We start from the raw sequence: 19,876 nt of genomic DNA on the forward strand, positions 1-19,876 counted from the left end.
TATTTTCGATAAAGATGTAAATAAACGTAAAAGTAAGGACAAACCGCGATATACGAAAGCTAAGGTCACAGGTGAAGCAGAGAGAAACGTTTTACCCATAAAAATAGGTGATAGAGATACTAAAATTCCTATTAAAAATATAAAACGCCCTCCACAGGTGCGTCGTGTTACTGATGACAGTGACAATGCCGTCGCTGGCCCTTCATCTGCAAAGCCTTGAAGGAAATCCAGGAATACTGCCGGTGAAACAAGGCCAAGCATATTACCAAACCGATCATTGGACTATTGTAAAAGCTATCAGTCTTGAACAGATTTATAAAGATTTACATTATATCTCTACAAACTATCAAAAACTTTGTAATTTAATCGATTGGAATGCATCATATTCGCAAGAAATCTCTAGTATAAAATTACATACAGAGTCTATACGCGATATAACTAAGTAAAAGTATCAGCAACTTGTACCATCTAAACGCTTTAGGCGTGGCCTTATAAATCCATTGGGTTCTATTATAAAAATTATAACCGGTAATCTAGACCATGATGATGCTTTACAATATGATAAACTTATTTCAAAACTAAATTACAATCAAATCATTATATCTAAAAAGTTAACTCTGGTCTCTAAAATGTTTGATAGCTTTATAAATATCACAGAAACAGTTGAACAGAATACAGTTAATTTTCATAACAGATTGACTAAAATTGAAGTACTAATTAAAGATTTAACTGTCCATCAAAATAATTGGAATTTTCTAACTTATGTAATTGGGTTATTCAATGTTTTTATGAGTAGCTTTCGTACAATATTTATTAGATTAAGTGAAATTGAAACTGCACTAGCACTAAGCAGGATATCCATTTTACATCAATCAATTGTAAACTCTTCAGAACTTTTATATCATTTAAAATTAATATCTGAATCTGAGAGTCTAGTATATTATCCCAATGAATCAAACTTGTTAAAGATAGAAGAGATTATAACTGTCAAAACTTTTATTAAAAATAATCAAATAACATTTATAATGGAGATCCCACTTACTGATAATGCTACTTATAATTATTATAAAATATATTCCTTACCAATATTCCATGAATCTGATAATAAAACCCTTACTATCTTCCCAAAATACCCCTACCTATTGGCGAAAGAAAGTACATACTTACCAATCGTAATACCGTGCCGATCATTCTCTGCTGGCAGCCGCTTCCTGTGCACTGCAGAAAATCGAGTTCCTTACTATGAACTTACCTGTATTGAGCAGCTTATGAATTTTGAAGATGACCTTTCTCGCTGCAAGCAACACCCAATCCAAATTGAAGAGGTCAGGGTCCAGCAAGTTTCCGTTGACAATTGGATTTTGTACAGTAGACTGAGGACTACGCTAGCAAAACATTGCAACAATGTGGTTAGCAAGCAGCTCGTATTTGGTACTTACCTTATGACCATTGACGAATCCTGTGTATTGGAGATCCGTGGCATTCACATCCACCATCGCATCCTCGTAGAAACAGAAAGAGTGGAAAGAATTCCAATTATCACCTTACCCCAGTTACGAGCGAACGCGACTCTATCCAGTACACGTGCACTTAACATGAAAGACGTAAGCTTGGATGAAGTTAAATATATGGCGTACTCATTAAAACATAGTGAAGTGATTGAAAGTGTTTTTGATGAAAATAAAAGTAGCTTCAGTGCGTCTCTAGTGTACGTAACTTTAGGTTTAGTCATATTAAGTATTTTTGTGTTTTCCCTTTATGTGTTTCGGCTCAAATTGTTGAAATATACTTGTTATAAGAAAAATTATCGGAACCAATCTCAAATCGATTCTCCCGATAATTTTCCTCTTAAGGTCGGAGGAGTTATGGTAACACCCACACCTTCAGCCTTAGATTAAGTTTAGAATATAGTTTATGCTTAACCAGCAGAATGCTGACAATTCTTAGAAGTAAGATAAGCCGGGCCCAACGGATGTGTCTCTCCTGAGGGTCTAACGCTCGTAAACAAGACAGAATTAAAGCAGCCTCCGAATCGGCTACACATATATCTTGTTTTTAATTTCTCACATTATTTTAATTAAATTAGTTTTTTAAAAAATTGTTTCCCCGCTCCGGAAACAAGAGTAGCTTCTCATTTTGAATTTTAAGTAACTCAAATTAATGTTTGTAAGTTGCTGTTCTGCTAATATCTCGTCGCTCGCAGTTAGTCGCTCACTTAGTAATACTATACCGTAAATTAATTATTTTTAACACTTAAAACTTTAATTTACAGTCACTCGTTTAAATACTACCCATATTATAAAGCCGAAGAGTTTGTTTGTCTGTCTGTCCGTCCGTCCGTTCGTCCGTTTGTTTGTTTGTTTGTTTGTTTGTTTGCTTGCTTGCTTGCGTGTTTGTTTGTTTGTTTGTTTGTTTGTTTGAACGCGCTAATCTCGGGAACTACAGGTTCGATCTGAAAAATTATTTCAGTGTTAGATAGCCCATTCACCGAAGAAGGCTATAGGCTATATATCATCACGCTACGACCAATAGGAGCAGAGTACCAGTGAAAAATGTTACAAAAAGGGGGAAAATTTTGACCCATTCTCTCTTATGTGACGCAAGCGAAGTTGCGCGAGTCAGCTAGTGTTAGATATTCACGTTCACGCATATTATAAAGAAACATTTTTTAATCGAAATAATCGCGTACTGATTGATTTTATATTTTTCCTGCCACTGTAAAATTAATATACTCGCGATCAAACCGGTTAGAAATTGTTTCATTATAAGATAAAGTTAATTATTATTACTTATACAGGGTGTAAATGACAGCTAACCGAAAACTTTACTGGTAAGTTTGTGACACTGTATGCGCGAAATTTACTCCAACGATATTTCTCGGAAATGATTGGTTCCCGAGTTAGTCATTTTTGAGCGTTCAATGTATAGTAAACAACGCGATGTATCTCCGCGCATGCCTACGAGACTTCTGGCGGCGGCGGCGCGCTGAGCGACGACATGTCGCGACGCGTCGTAGGTACGTACGCGTACCACCACGTCTATGCGCTCACTAGTATGCAACCCTATCATTAGATAACAATCTTATGTATCGTTTATGGTATCGTAAGTAGGCCCGTATGTTACAATAGCTCATAGTAAAATTGTAAGTAGGTAGGTACCTACTTGGCTTACGTGAAATCAAACAATAATAGCAAAATGTAACCAATAATAAGAAAGTGCTAAAACAAATTGTTATCAATGTCTATCAACACGCAAATACCTGGTGTATGGCGAGAGTTTGAGTACCTTTGGATCCGGACGTACAGGTGCAGAGCACGCCGTGCACTTCCACGTGCTTCACCATACATAACACATCAACATTTCTTCCTATTTACGAACACAACTGCACTTCGAAAACAATAACAACAAAAATAATAACAATAAAAACACTAACAACTCAAAACCGAAACAATAACAAGTAATAATAAACAACAGTTCACACACGACACGACGAATAGGACATAACGAACGACACCGGTGAAGAGCTTCCGTCTTCCGCGAGCGAATTGCTCGAACTATCATTCAATTCAAAGAGAGCCGCCGGCGCCTCTCCGCTCACTCGCGCCGCCCCTCGCCCGCGCCACCCGCCGCCGATTTGGTGACGAGCGACGAGTTAGGATCCCAGCGAGAGATTAGATTCAATAAAATATTGATGTGGCATTACTATTTTTACTTGTCACAGTTGTTACTGGTTGCATTGTAGTTTTATTCAAATACCAAATAACATTAAAACATTATTGATGTAAGTTTAAAATACTTTGATATTTATAACATAAAATCAGCTTAAAGTAAATAAAATAAACACGAAACGTTTATTTAATTAAACCATAAAAAATGTAGGTACATAACAATGATAACAATCAATATCCATTAATATTCTTATCAGAGAAACTAACTTATCATAATTCATAATCCCCGGAGAATTACTTAGCATCCATTTTGACGCATCCCATCTATGTAACATCCACGCGCGGTCGCGGCGTCACGCGTCACTACGGCCATCTTCTTTTCGAGTCGCACCGCGCTTGTATGAAGTATGAATGAGCGTGTAAATATCGAATAGAAATTTGCAAGAACAAATGGAACAAAGCGACAATACATGTTAAATTGTTTATTAGAGATTTTTATAGCGCTAAAGAATATCAATAGGATTTTTTGTCGTTCTGTATGTATTTGTACGTGTAATAATAAGATATCACACATTTTAAATCTTATGAATTTACCTTTTATCGGAGAGCGGGATAATTATGTAATTTTCATTTTTAACATAGAACAAATACTAAGTAACGCTGCATACTAGTGAGTGTGAGGCTGACAGCTGTGTGCGTAATCGTGTGTCTGTGTGGCGCGCGTAGGTACGCGGCGTGACGTCGACCGTCGCGGCCGGCCGCCGCCGGTGCGGTATCGTTGGCCGCGCACAGCTGATAGCGAATTTATACGTTGTTTTATTCCATTGCTGTTTTTTGTGAAAAACAGTAATATGACGGATTTTTTTTTCATATTCATATTGCATTGTGTAGTATTAACGAAATAATACCAAAAAAAATTAAAAAAAACGCATAAAAAATCGGAAAAATCAAGAAAAAACCGATGAAAATTTTCAACGCCATAAGCACCAGAATCGTGTCTAAAGTCATTTTTTTTCGTTTTCGGTAGGCTGTCATTTACACCCTGTATACTTACCTACATAAAATTTAATTACATTTAGGCACAACATATGATTTCCTAGTATTTGAATTGAGCATTTTTAAAAGTATTTAGGTATAAGGCAACGCAACAAGCGCGCGACCGCAAGCGGACTGTGTGAGCCAGACTGAGCGTAGTGTAAAGTGACGTCACACCGTCCCCGAGAGCAAGCGCCGTGCGGTTACAACTTGTTTTACTTATAAATCGGAAACTAATTGACATATCGAATTCTTTCACTAGTATTTTTTATTTTTAACAAAGAATAAGGAGTGCTAAAAATCAAAATTTGTTAACATTCTCCATTGTCCTTGTCATTTTATATAACACCACATTTTATTATATGGTTAATATGGAAGTTTTTAATTAGTTCCAGGTTCACCGTGTTATATATATTTACTATTATACAGGATGTAACAGACGGTCGAGGTCTACCGAAAATTAAAAAAAAATATTCTAGACATGATTCTGGTGCTTATGGCGTTGAAAATTTTCATCGCTATTTTCTCGATTTTTCCGAATTTTTATGTTTTTTTTTTCTGGTATTATTTCGTATGACTGCCTCTGTGGCGCGGTCGGTAGTGTATGCGGCTGCCGTGCGAGAGGTCTCGGGTTCGAATCCTGGGTCGGGCCAAAAAGTCTTTTCTGAGATTTTCTGTTAAGAATTTCTTAGAGATTGCCCGGAGTTGGGAAGTTGAGGTCGAAGACCTCCGTGCCTCGGAGAGCACGTAAAGCCGTCGGTCCTGTGCCTGACCTCCCACTGGTCGTGTCGGTTATCCGTCCCACCGGGCTATGAAAGTGATGGAACAGAGAGTGTACCTGTGTATTGTGCACACACTTGGACACTATAAACAAAGTCCTGCATAGATGGCCAGTTTCAATGAAACTGACCGCCGTAGCCGTATATCGGCTAGGAGGACATTATTATTATTTCGTTTATACTACACAATGCAACATTAATATGAAAAAAAAATCCCTCATATTACTGTTTTTCACAAAAAACAGCAATGGAATAAAACAACGTATAAATTCGCTATCAGCTGTTCGCGCGCGGTCAACGACACCGCACCGGCGGCGGCGGCCGGCCGCCGCGACGGTCGACGTCACGCCGCAAGTACCTACGCGCGCTACACAGACACGATTACGCACACAGCGTCGCACTCACTAGTGTGCATCGTTGTGGTGGCGGGCGTGGCGTAGGCACATTTTAGGTTTTGTCTTTAATTATTTATTAGGTTATACCACAGAATAATTAGTACTAAAGTACAGAACACGCACTTCCCGTAACAATTTATAGAAATAACGACTCTTGCTGCTAAGCAATAAAGTCTAATTCAGCTCGTATAAGCGCTCCGTACCTAACGACATATTCACCTAATAGTCCGCTCAAAAAAGCAAGTGTAGAGTGCGTGAGAGGGATCCTAAGCAATTTCTTCATAAATTGGTTCAGGATGCTTAGAGAATAAACATACTAAAAATCCCCGCCTCTAGGGGGGGCGCCGGAGTGGGGGGAAGGGGTTAAAGTTCCCATTTTTTTGTTTTTCACTAATATCTTTAAAACGGTTCGACCTAGAGAAAAAGTGTCATCTATATAATGAAAGCTGATTAAATTGTCTACAACTTTTGTTATACACACTTTACCGAAATTCTCATCAGTTTTCGAGCATCACCACAGAATAATAAGTACTAAAGTACAGAACACGCACTTCCCGTAACAATTTATAGAAATAACGACTCTTGCTACTAAGCAACAAAGTCTAATTCAGCTCGTATAAGCGCTCCGTACCTAACGACATATTCACCTAAGTATTCCCGCTCTCTTTTAACGCGTAACTCTGTCACTGTCTGGCGTAGAGTAACGCGTTACATATGACGCTAGGGTTGTCGGCTCGCCGCATCGTTGCTACCTGTTTTGGTTTGTTTACATTTTTACTATTTTATATTCTTCATATGTCCTAAACCTGTGAACCGATTTATATCATTCAAACGGATAAAATAGTTTTAGTCTTAGACCTTTCATTTGATACCAAAATCTTTGAAATATCTCCATAAACAAAAAGTCACATTTGCAAGTTGCTCTCGTAATTATAAAGTATCAAATTCCTTAATACTTCAGACATAAGTCCATATTGTTAGCATCAACAAAGTAACTAATTATACCTAGTTAGTACTATTATTTTGTGGTAGGTAGGTACTGTAAAGTTTTATAGTTTTTTAATGAATCTGTAGGTAATGAAAAAAATGACAATTCCTCGTCCTTCTTTTTCGACGAACATCCATCAAATGAGCAATGCTTTAAACCTGCCATTCTATTTTAAACGTTTTTATAATAATATTACTCATAAAACTTCTAATAAACGCACGCACGAACTCTACGCGTGAGCGTCGACACTCGACTCCCGGAGCGGCGCCGACGCAACGCGAATTTGTAGGCACTTATCGCTGTAGGTACGGCCGAGTGACGGGGGCCTGCTATAATTCGCCAAATAAGTATTTACTCAAAATAGTTAGGTACCGTAAAACGGGGTGAATAGAAACAATTTTCAACTTTGTCCTAAAAATTTATAGCGAATAACTTGTTATTTTTATTGTCAGGTTGTTTTATATCATGTCCGGCGCCATGAAGAAAGAGTTAAAACCATATTTGTCCAAAAATATGCATAGTTTTACGATATTTCATTAAAAAAATTTATTAACAATTTCTATTCACCCAGCGATAGGGGTGAATCGAAACGACCAAAGGGGTGAATGGAAAAATTGTGTTTTAAAACGTTTTTTCAGTTAACAATATTGTATCTTTATAGATAAATATACACCTAAAGAGATAAACACTCCAAACAACTCATTAGAAAAGAAATTCCACTTTAAATCCAAAGTTTTGAAAAAAATGTATGGACCATTAAGGCATTCGAGGACGGTTGACTTTGAAGCAATTTTTTGGGTATAAATATCAATTTAAACATTTAAACAATTATGACACCGCAGAGAAGTAATATCGACGTGTAATCATTTCAAATTTGAACAAAATTCTTAAACGAGGAGTACTCAAACATTGGGCTTGAAAACTTTCCTGATTTTTTTTCTATTCACCCCGCGAATTCTATTCACCCCGTTTTACGGTACCTATTTACTAATTTATTACTTAGTATTCGTTCTGTTAAAAATGAAAATGATATAGGTAATTATCCCACTCCGATAAAAGGTACATTCATAAGTTTTAAAATGTATAATATCTTATTATAACACTTACAAATACGTACAGAACGACAATAAATCCTTTTAACATTCTTTAGCGCAGTAAAAAATCTCAAATAAACAATTTAACATGTCAAATCAAGCTGAAGTATTGAAGTATCGCACAACACGGCCGTACTGACGCCGCGCGCGCGCATTCCTACAGCCTTGGCCAAAAGTATTAGGCACCCCCAATAAAGTTACTACACACCTGTGCTATTTGAACAATGAATAAATTAATCGTCTGTTGAAAAGTGATCCTGGTGTCTTAAATCACTATTCAACAATGAGCGGTACGTAAAAGCGGTATATAAAACAATGAGCGGTACATTTCAGTAGCATACGTACATCTGATGCGTGTGCGTATGCCCAGCGGAAAGATATAGAAAATCGTAATTTGAGTTTAACAGGGAATTAGTGTGTGATATCGTGTAAATGTGTATCTATAGTACACATTTGTGTATCCACCCACTGCAGAGCTATTCAATGAAAACTGTTTCCGCTGGGACTACGTCATCCCAGCGGAACTTTTTTTCCCCGTGGACGCAGAAGAAAAAAAATGCATGCACAAATTAGTGTGAATTTGTGCATTAATGTTTATGTAAAAATGAAATTTGTGCAACATAAAACTGCGAAGATATTCAAGTTTCCGCTGCGCTGACGTTTGGCCATTTGCTGGAAATCATATAAAACGGTCCACTGTAGGCTTGAATTTTTTTATGCACGTTGCTTTCAATTTGTTTATAACGTGTGTAAAAACAGAATATGAAAAAAACATCCCGTTCAGAAGATATAAATAAAAAGTGAAATAGGGTTTTTAGGTCCTAGTACTTAAAGTAGGCACTCTAGAGCCTAACTTTCATCGTCAATATGGATCTTGTAAGGGTCTTCAGTGCCTTGCCGAGTTTTATGTATGTGCATTCAGTAATTAATGAGCAATAGCATAATTTACTACGACCGGACTACTGTATTGTATCACATACGATTGTAGGACTTTTAAATGGAAACTGAAAATAAAACTTTTCCAATAATTAGTGTATTGATCTAACTATTCACATGTTAAATTTTAGCTCATAATATTAAATAAATACAGAGATATACTAAAAATGCCGAAACCACCGAAATACATGCATAACCCGACCAAGTTTGAATGGCCAGAAAAAAGCGACCGTTTAGTATAAAGAGCTAACGTTCTAAAATTCACCGTGTTGTACGATTATTTCTATGGTACAAATGGGCAGACAATTCTTAAATGAGTAACTTAAGAGTTTCGTAAAAAGTAGGTGAGTCACTTGTTTTTATACAATAAATAATTTTATATTGTAGAATGACATAGCCGACGGCGTTCGAAAAACAGAAATTGATTGCTTTAAAAAAAATATTAACTTAATGAATAAAACTTAACAAACAATTATAAAAACTGGACAATGGTGTTAATGGTGTTATTGTTACTTTCTTAGCAAGGTTGTTATTTTAGTTTTGTAATTCTATAAATAAATAATTTATACAATCAAGAGTACAAAGTTAATCCAATTGTTTTATTTTCTGCTAAACTATTGTGTACGCACCTGTACGTAACTCAATGATATTATACTGAATATTTTAGAATGTTAACTCTTTATACTAAACGTCGCTTTTTTCTGGCCATTCAAACTTGGTCGGGTTATGCATGTATTTCGGTGATTTCGGCATTTTTAGTATATCTCTGTATTTATTTAATATTATGAGCTGAAATTAAACATGTGAATAGTTAGATCAATACACTAATTATTGGAAAAGTTTTATTTTCAGTTTCCATTTAAAAGTCCTACAATCGGATGTGATACAATACAGTAGTCCGGTCGTAGTAAATTATGCTATTGCTCATTAATTACTGAATGCACATACATAAAACTTGGTAAGGCACTGAAGACCCTTACAAGATCCATATTGACGATGAAAGTTAGGCTCTAGAGTGCCTACTTTAAGTACTAGGACCTAAAAACCCTATTTCACTTTTTATTTATATCTTCTGAACGGGATGTTTTTTTCATATTCTGTTTTTACACACGTTATAAACAAATTGAAAGCAACGTGCATAAAAAAATTCAAGCCTACAGTGGACCGTTTTATATGATTTCCAGCAAATGGCCAAACGTCAGCGCAGCGGAAACTTGAATATCTTCGCAGTTTTATGTTGCACAAATTTCATTTTTACATAAACATTAATGCACAAATTCACACTAATTTCTGCATGCATTTTTTTCTTCTGCGTCCACGGGGAAAAAAAGTTCCGCTGGGATGACGTAGTCCCAGCGGAAACAGTTTTCATTGAATAGCTCTGCAGTGGGTGGATACACAAATGTGTACTATAGATACACATTTACACGATATCACACACTAATTCCCTGTTAAACTCAAATTACGATTTTCCACATTTTTCCGCTGGGCATACGCACACATCTGATGCAATAATATAAAAATATTATAATTTCTTAAATCTTTGTTTATGTTTTGTCATTCTGCATTTGGAAGTCTTACCGTAAAGCTAGAACATTTGTGGTTTTGTGATAACAACAAATATCGCGATAACATCAAAAACGCGTTAATGCAAGAATGGAATGCATTTTCCCCAGAGTAATTTAAGAAACTTGTACGTAATACGCCGACAAAGTTGCTGCTGTGATAAAATCAAAGGGTGGCCAAACAAAATATTGATGTTTTTATAGTATGCTAATGGAAATAAAGTACTTTAATTTTCATTACAATTACAATTAGTTTATTTCTCTGCAATCTTGAAATATGCAGTAATTTATAGGATGCCTAATACTTTTGGCCAAGGCTGTTTTGAAATAAAGATGGGATAGGCCAATATGGATGCTTCGTACTTTTTTCAGTGGATTATGATAGTTATGACTTATGATGAGCTAGTTTCTCTGATAAAAATATTGATGGATATTAATTGTTATCACTATGTACATTTTTTTTATGGATACGTTATAAAAATGTTTCGTGTTTATTTTATTAGCTTTAATATGGTTTTATGTACTAAATATCAAGGTATTCGTACCTAATAAAGGTTATTTTTGTGTGAAACAGTTACTGCAAAGTAATTTAAACATACATCAATAATTTTTGTAATGTTATTCGGTATTTGAATAAAACTACAATGCAAAGAATTACAACTGTCACAAGTAAAACCAGTAACTCGTCGCAGTCATAGGTCAAAGTTTGTCATAATAATATCATTTTATTGTATCTACGTAAATTGTAATGCACTCGTTGGGTACTTAACTCGTCACCGAGTCGGTAGCGCGGGCGCCTGCGCGGGGTGGCGGCGGCGGCGAGGACACGAGGCGGCGCGTGCATAGATTATACATTTATACTGATATAGATGCGCCACTCCAGGTTCAAATTTTGTTCAAGTATACCACCCCCACCACTAGATGGCGTGCAACCAAAAAATAATATTCATGCAGTACCAATAGATGGCGCTAATACGTATTGTATATTTAAATAAAATATGTTCTTCGTCTTTATTAATCAGTAAATGATTAAAACGTATGAATGTAAAGAATATTAAAACGTGAATATCTTAGAAGTACACTCATACATTTTAATCGTTTACTGATTAAAAAAGACAAACAAAGGATAAAAAGAAAGATGCAAAACAACAATTTTAACTTTTAGTTTATTTGTCTTTTTCTTTTAGTATAATATTCAAAAGCTTGATTTTTGACTTGGTCATTCCTATCAAAAGGGGGATGCCAGGTCGTCATAGTAATACAGGCCCACAGTGCACACCTTTAAAGATACCTTATAATAGTGGGGAATGCTAATAATTAAATAACACAAGAAGTGATATACAAAAAACTAAGTGTTTTGAAATTATTAAATATTTTTATAAGCTTTGAATACAAGTTATATTGAAAACATGCTATTTGATATTAGTCAATATTTTAATTTATTCAAAGTACAATCAATTAGAATAAAAATAAAACAATGTATGTGTTGTAGTTTTACAGATTTATTCATCAACTAGCTGACCCGTGCAGCTCCGCTCGCGTGAATTTCGTACTGTTGCTTATTCGTTTGAGCACGCGAATTGCGAAGCACTCGATACACCTACACATAAATATGCTAACTACTCTTTTGTCATCTGATGGTTATTTACAAAAGGGACCCGAAGGGCACACAATGTGACACAGGCTCAGGCAGGCCTGATTTCCTATGGTTACCTTCTTTTCCGCTCTCGTCTGTATCCGTACCAGTTTACAGTATAAAATATAATACCTTATTATAGACTGACCATTGCTTACCCGTCTGGATTCAGAATATTATTATAGGTACAGACAGACCTATCTGCGCCGGAGCTCTTCACACGCGTAATAATGTCATTGTATACTTGCGATGATACGTCCGAAACCGCGTAACCCGTAATTATTTTTATATATCATCCGTTGTTTATTTTCTAAAACTTACCACATAGTCTGTTTCATAGCTATCCAATTTATTTCCAAAATGCAACCAATTAATTTGGTTATGTGTTTCGAACAACAACGCCATCTGTTAGTTGCGACGAACAACGACCACAAACGAAATTACTCGATTTGCCATCTAGGATATCCCGACCGCACCGGACCCACGTAAACCAACATTTTTGTGTAATATATCATACAACATTTATGTTTGAAAATCTTATAAATGTATAGCATGTTTCAAAGGTATTTTTTTTACAATAAAGCCATTAAAATAAATTAATTAGAAAAAACATGCTTTGTTGCGGAATATAACGCCATCTATTGGTCGGTGCGAACAACAGGTATCGATACGGCGGGCGCCGCGTTAACTTTATGCGAATGTTGTGAAATGGATTGTAAAGCCATCTATGGTCTCTATAGGGAAACGCAGGCTCAAACGATTTCTACGTATTTTTTTCAATTTTCTAAAAATCTTTGAAATTTTATGCTATAAAAAGTATCTTAGAAGTTGCTCCACTACTTATTCTATGCATATACCAAAATTCAGTGCATTCTATTCGGTAGTTTTTACGTGATAGCGACACATACAGACGGAGGACAGACAGACAGACAGACAGACAAACAGAAAAGAAAATTATAAATTCCAGATTCGATATCAGTATCCGTTACTAAACATCCCCCATTGGTTTTTTTTTAAATATATTCAATGTACAGAATTGACCTCTCTACAGATTTATTATAAGTATAGATTTCATCTATACTAATATTATAAAGCTGGAGAGTTTGTTTGTTTGTTTGATTGTTTGTTTGTTTGTTTGTTTGAACGCGCTAATCTCAGGAACTACTGGTCCGATTTGAAAAATTCTTTCAGTGTTAGATAGACCATTTATTGAAGATGGCTATAGGCTATATATCATCACGCTACGGCCAATACGAGCGGAGTAGCATCGAAAAATGTTACAAAAACGGAGAAAATCATGACCCATTCTCTCTTAAGTGACGCAAGCGAAGTTGCGCGGGTCAGCTATTCTCATATATTACTAATACATCATCCAAAAATTGTGCAGGTGGAAAAATATTATTTTGATGTCGTGCCCATCCTAAATACCATATCACTGTCATGACGTGGGCACAGCATCCTACAGTACGACGACCAACAATACAGTTACAACAGTACTGCTTTACTGCTGCGCGGCCTGTATCAACAGTGCTGATTATGTTTGTCTAAATATTTGAAACTTGTTTTCAAAAATGCCATTTACAGCTTCCACTACCCAGCGATATAATGTAACAGCTCTTGTTTTGTTTGCATCCTTTGTCGAGAGCTGTGTTTCTCCTTCTTCTAGAGATAAAGGAACATGTACATTATACCCACAACTCCTTAATAATGGCAATGAGTCCCTAAATCCCCTATCCAAAATAAATACATCACCTGCTTGAAAAAATCGTCGACAAGTGCTATTTTCATTAGAAAACTCCTGTTTCATTATGTCTGCATCAGTTGTTGTCGCTGGGTAGGGCCCAAATATATCTATAATATAGCCATCAGTGCATACTAATAAAAATGGTTTTACTAAGTTTCGATACTTATGTAAGGAATATGTTTGCTTTTGGTATAAGTAATTCGAACTTTTTTCTATGTAGACATAGGTACCATCAGCAATTACTATTAATGTCCTATCTGTACCACCATAAAGGCCATTTGGAATTAAAAGATTTCTCTGAGCTATTTCTTCCCTAGAGACATGGTTCAAACCAAGGTTTCTCGGCACAAAATCCTGATGTAATATTTCACGAGCTGTATTCATCAGGGACTCTAATGTGCTTCTAGGCACTCGCAATAAAGATGAAATACGCTCATCACTATCTCCTGTTCGCAATTTCATTAAATAGGCTGCAAGTGCAAAACTTCCTCGGTGTTTGGCCATTAATCTCGGGACTTCAAAGAGAATTTGCTGAAATTGGTTCTTGGAAAATCCTAAATAATAGTGAACAATGTGATCTGGCATGACTTGAATATTTTCAAAATCAAAATGCATTACCATATTATAATAATAATAAGCTTTATTTAATTCCATACAGATTACAAGATAATGTGTGGTACAAACGATCATTAATTAAATATACAGGGTCTTCTCAAAATAGCTGGTAATATTTTGGGAGGTGATACTGCCCATGAATCTGATCACGAATCCGCAAAAAAAAATTTTTTTGGACAACTTATTTTTTTGCTTTTCTGTAGTGTGAGTGAGCGCTCATGCACGAACACATAGAAGCGGCTCGTCGCTATACGGCCGCCACTTCTGTGTGCGACCGCGACCGAGCGCTGTCAACTGACGGGGGGCGATGACCGCGCGCGGGACGTTCTGTCTTAGTAATAATAATAAATACAAATTGATACTGATTTCCCATAATACTTTCAGTCTTGGACTGGCTAGCAACTACGTGAATAACGTAACTGTCTAATTAAAGTAATTGTTAAATTACTTACCTACACAACGTGTAACACTTAAATCTAAATTAACGAAAGCATACCTGCGAATCTTATTGACACACTGATAACAGTTAATTACGCACAGGCATCAGACACTACAATACCTACCTAATTTTATCTTTCTAACGTTTATTGACCTCGCGCGGGTCGTTCGCTGCTACTAAATTATTTTTCTTCTTACTACTTTGGTATCGTAAGTACAAGACAACTTGAAACTAATTTTCCATCACACTTGCAGGCTTTGGACTGACTAAATAAACGTAAACTGAAATTGTTAAGTACATTATTTTACCTTGACAAATTGATAACCGATAGATTCAACTAAGCGCAATGTAAATTATTATTTACGTTAATTTAGGCGTGTTTAAAAATTAGAATCAACCCTATTTACAGTAATTATTAAAACTATTTACACGTCTATTTACATTATGTGCTGGACATACCCTCCGCCTTGTTCCAAACACTGAAACGCACGTTTCACTAAGTGTTCTTTCACTCGACGCAAAGTGTCACTCTCACTTTTCACTTTTTGGAAGGCTTCTACAATGCGCCTTTGTAGATCCTCCACGTTTGCTATGAGGTGTCCACTATCACCATAAACAAGGGTCTTTACGCGTCCCCACAAAAAGAAATCAAGTGGCGTAAGGTCAGGTGATCTGGCTGGCCACGCCACAGGTCCACCCCGACCAATCCACCGATTCCCGTAACGCGCATCTAAATAATCGCGCACGGGACGAGCGAAATGTGCCGGAGCACCGTCGTGCATGAAAAACATGCTCCGCCACACATCGAGGGACACTTCGTCTTCGAGCACGTCTTCAATCCTACCGCGTAAAAGCTCCAAATAGGTGTCGGCATTTAAGCGCGGCAAGAAGACGGGCCCGAATACATTTCCGTCCAACATACCCGCCCACACGTTGACACTAAATCGTGTCTGAAAATGATCTGGGCGCACCAACGTCGGGTTTTCTACAGACCAGTAGTGCGAGTTGTGGATGTTGAACATGCCGACCCTGGTAAATGTGCTCTCATCCGTCCACATAATGTGTCGTGGTCGCTCTACGAGCCACCTACAAAACTCCATCCGAGGAGCATAGTCCCCCGGTTTGAGCTCCTGAACTTTTGTGTAGTGGTACGGGTGAAGTCCTTCCTCTCTGAGCAACTTAGACAATTTACAATTGCTCAGGTTAAAAATTTGTCTCGCGTCGGATATGCTTGCCATCGGATGACGTCTAAAAAAATCTAGGACTTCCTCTTCCAGGTCGGCGTGTGTCCTTGGCCTTCCTAAATCATGCAGTTGTGGCATGAAGACACCCCAGTCACGATGCCGCTGCACTGCACCCAAAATTGTGGCAGCACTTGGGCGCCTCCCGATCCGCTCTTCGCATATTATGCGAGCCCGATGTAAGCTGTTACCGGCCTCGCGATAGCCTATTGTCATCTCCAGGTACTCCTGGTTGGTATATCGGTAATTCGGCATCACTTTATACGACACCACCACGGACGATGAGTTATTACCGACTGACCGATTTATAAATTAAATAAACATTTAAAAAAATGCCGACAAAGGTAGAAAATAGTCGAAATAAAACTAAATAAACACCGACAAAGACAGCCGCTCCTTTGGCGGTGTCGCGAGGTGCGCTTTGTAGTTGATTCGTTGTGCCGCGCTAGTGATGTTAGTATTAATTCATTGCTCTAAACCTAAAATGTCGAAATAACGATAACATTGCAATACTTCATTGTCGACAAAGTTGAAGTTAACATAATGTCAATTGTCTTACTGTATCTAAGTCACCTAACGCTGCACGTCGGCAGTGAGTAAATGTTGACACCGATTTTTTTAACTAGTGGTAGTACTACCAATGCGTTACAATAGAAAATAACTCTAAACAAACATTTCTTTCTATTTTATGAAATAGTAATAATTCACCAATTTCTTTTTTTTTTATTTGTTATTGCATTGAAAAAGCAAAATTAAAACACTTCTCCATATTACTTGGTTAATCGCTAGCGATAACGACATAAACTAATTAAAATATCGAAATGCATTTAGCATTCCATTAAGTCCATCCCTAACTGCCGCCTATTTATTATTTTGCCTTACACGTGTCACACTTACGTACCTACCTACCGCGTGCGCTCTCGCACGTCCGGAAGGAGTCGGAAGGACTGTGAATAAGCATTAGCCGCGCCGCGCGCGCGAGCTTTATAATTGAACTACCTATAAGAAATGTAAATCATTAAAAAAATTGCCAGTTCAAGCCAGGAAGTATGACGGTTAAACATATTCAATTTGTATTGAATACTCGGTCAGAACAGTCCGCGTGGGGTCATCGACGAAGGGCGAATTCAACAGCATAAACACCGACAAGGAGAGCCGATCGTTTGGCGGCGTCGCGCGGTGCGCTTTGTAGTTGTCTTGTCGTGCCGCGCTAGTGATGTTTATTTCTATTGCTTACATTCAAATGTGGAAATATCGGTAAAAATGCATTACTTTATTATCAAAACAGTAGAAACCAACTGAATGTATTATTTGTACCTAAGATTATCTTTAACATTTACACGCTGCACGCAGAGCAAGAGGACACAGATTTGTTGTTGTAATAATACTAGGTATGAATCATAATCGAAAAAAAATACTTAAAAAATATTCGAGGATTTCGATACTGAACCAACGTTTGCTATTTGTTATCTTTATTAAAATAGAAACTAATTGTTTTTATACAAATTGATATTAACATTGCATTAATAATATCTTCTCATTCAATGTTAGTCTCCAGATAGTTTCATTTGAAGTTATTTCAAAAATAATTTGTTCATTGTTCAAGTTCATTTGAAAAATAAATATCAATATTAAATGTAATAAAGTTTTTGGGTCCATCCCTAACTGCCTATTATTTTATTTTGCTTCATACGTATGTCACAACTTAGTACCTATTAAGGATCGCTTTCGTTCGAACGTCCGCGCGTCCGGTGAGACTTGCAATAGTCGTCAATGCGTGAGCTTGTTATTACTGTTATTTTCTAAACCTTTCTGAACTGTGATTTGTTATTGTCGCGCGTGATCATGAGCGTGCGCGGTGTGATACGGTAATTGGTGAATGAGCCATGTTTTTGTTTTTTTTTTGTTAATAATTCGTGTGTTCGTGAAAGTGAATTAAAACGAGGAAGCAAAAAGTGTCGTAAAACGTTAGAAAGATAAAATTAGGTATGTAAATAAGTGTGTTTAAATAAGATTCGCAGTTATGCTTTCGTTAATTTAGATTTAAGTGTTACACGTTGTTTAGGTAAGTAATTTAACAATTACTTTAATTAGACAGTTACGTTATTCACGTAGTTGCTAGCCAGTCCAAGACTGAAAGTATTATGGGAAATCAGTATCAATTTGTATTTATTATTATTACTAAGACAGAACGTCCCGCGCGCGGTCATCGCCCCCCGTCAGTTGACAGCGCTCGGTCGCGGTCGCACACAGAAGCGGCGGCCGTATAGCGACGAGCCGCTTCTATGTGTTCGTGCATGAGCGCTCACTCACACTACAGAAAAGCAAAAAAATAAGTTGTCCAAAAAAATTTTTTTGCGGATTCGTGATCAGATTCATGGGCAGTATCACCTCCCAAAATATTACCAGCTATTTTGAGAAGACCCTATATTTTTAAACAAAAAAAGATACAAAATGATAGTACATAAAAAAAAATTCATTACAATAATAAGGACATATATATTTTTTTTTTTTTTTCATATTTATATAATTTATTATATAATAAGTTAGATTAAACTTAATGGTCTTTGTTTTAATCTTGTATGGACCCCCTCCGGGTAAAAGCCTCTTCCAAAGATTTCCATTTATCTCTATCTTTGGCTATTTCAAGCCAACCCTGTCCCGCTGCTACTCTACGTTCTATTTCCTCGCTATTTCTTGCTTTGCTGAAGGAGATCTGTTTGCCTAGGTATATGTAATTATCTACAAACTCAATGGGGGAGTCATTTACTATGATAGGTATCCTGTGGTGGTTAGTCATGACTTTTGTTTTGTTCGGGTTCAATTCCAGACCAACCGTAGAACTAGCCTGCTGAAGGTCATTCATCATGCTGTTCAGTTGGTGAGAGAATTCCGAGAATATAATGATGTCGTCGGCAAATCTAAGATGGCTTAGGAAATGACCTCCTACATCGATGCCTTTGGTAGCCCACGGTAAGTCCTTCATTATGTATTGTAGGACAGCTATAAATAATTTCGGAGAGATCGGGTCCCCCTGTCTCACGCCTCTATTTATATTAATTTTGCTTCCTATTCTGTCTAACTTGACTCTACTTGTACTGGATGCATAGATATTTTTGAGGAGGTTTATATATTATTCGTTTATGTTCAGAGATCTCAATGCTTCCCAGATGCTGTTATGCGATATCGAGTCGAACGCTTTCTTGTAGTCTATGAAGGCTATATACAATGGTCTGCGAAATTCTTGGTATTTTTCTAACACCTGGTCGACCACTTGAATGTGATCAACAGTACTGAAGCCGCTTCTGAACCCGGCTTGTTCTGTCGGCTGGTGTATGTCGATCTCTGGTGTTAATCTCTCCAGCAGGCAGGAAGCAAATAGCTTATATAGACACGGCATAAGGCTTATAGGACGGTAATTGCTTATGTCGGCCGGGTCCCCTTTCTTATAAAGCAAAATAATTTCAGATTCGGTCCATATATGTGGTACGGTTTCTTCGTGTAGTATCTTGTTCCATAGAATAGTAATTGGGGTCAACAGCAGAGTCCTCGCAAACTTGATGCATTCATTCGTGATACCATCAGGTCCTGGGCTTTTTTCCGGCTTAAGCTTCATTATTTGCTTTAGGATTTCAGGTTCCGTGAACTCTGGAGTTTTAAAAGCTTCCTTGGGTTGGGTGTCAGCGTTGATTATTTGATTTTGTAAGTTTGGTTGGCTATAGAGCTTTGCGTAAAACTCCG

Source organism: Anticarsia gemmatalis, chromosome W (genome assembly GCF_050436995.1).
Source record: "Anticarsia gemmatalis isolate Benzon Research Colony breed Stoneville strain chromosome W, ilAntGemm2 primary, whole genome shotgun sequence".
In the NCBI taxonomy this organism is placed as follows: Eukaryota; Metazoa; Arthropoda; class Insecta; order Lepidoptera; family Erebidae; genus Anticarsia; species Anticarsia gemmatalis.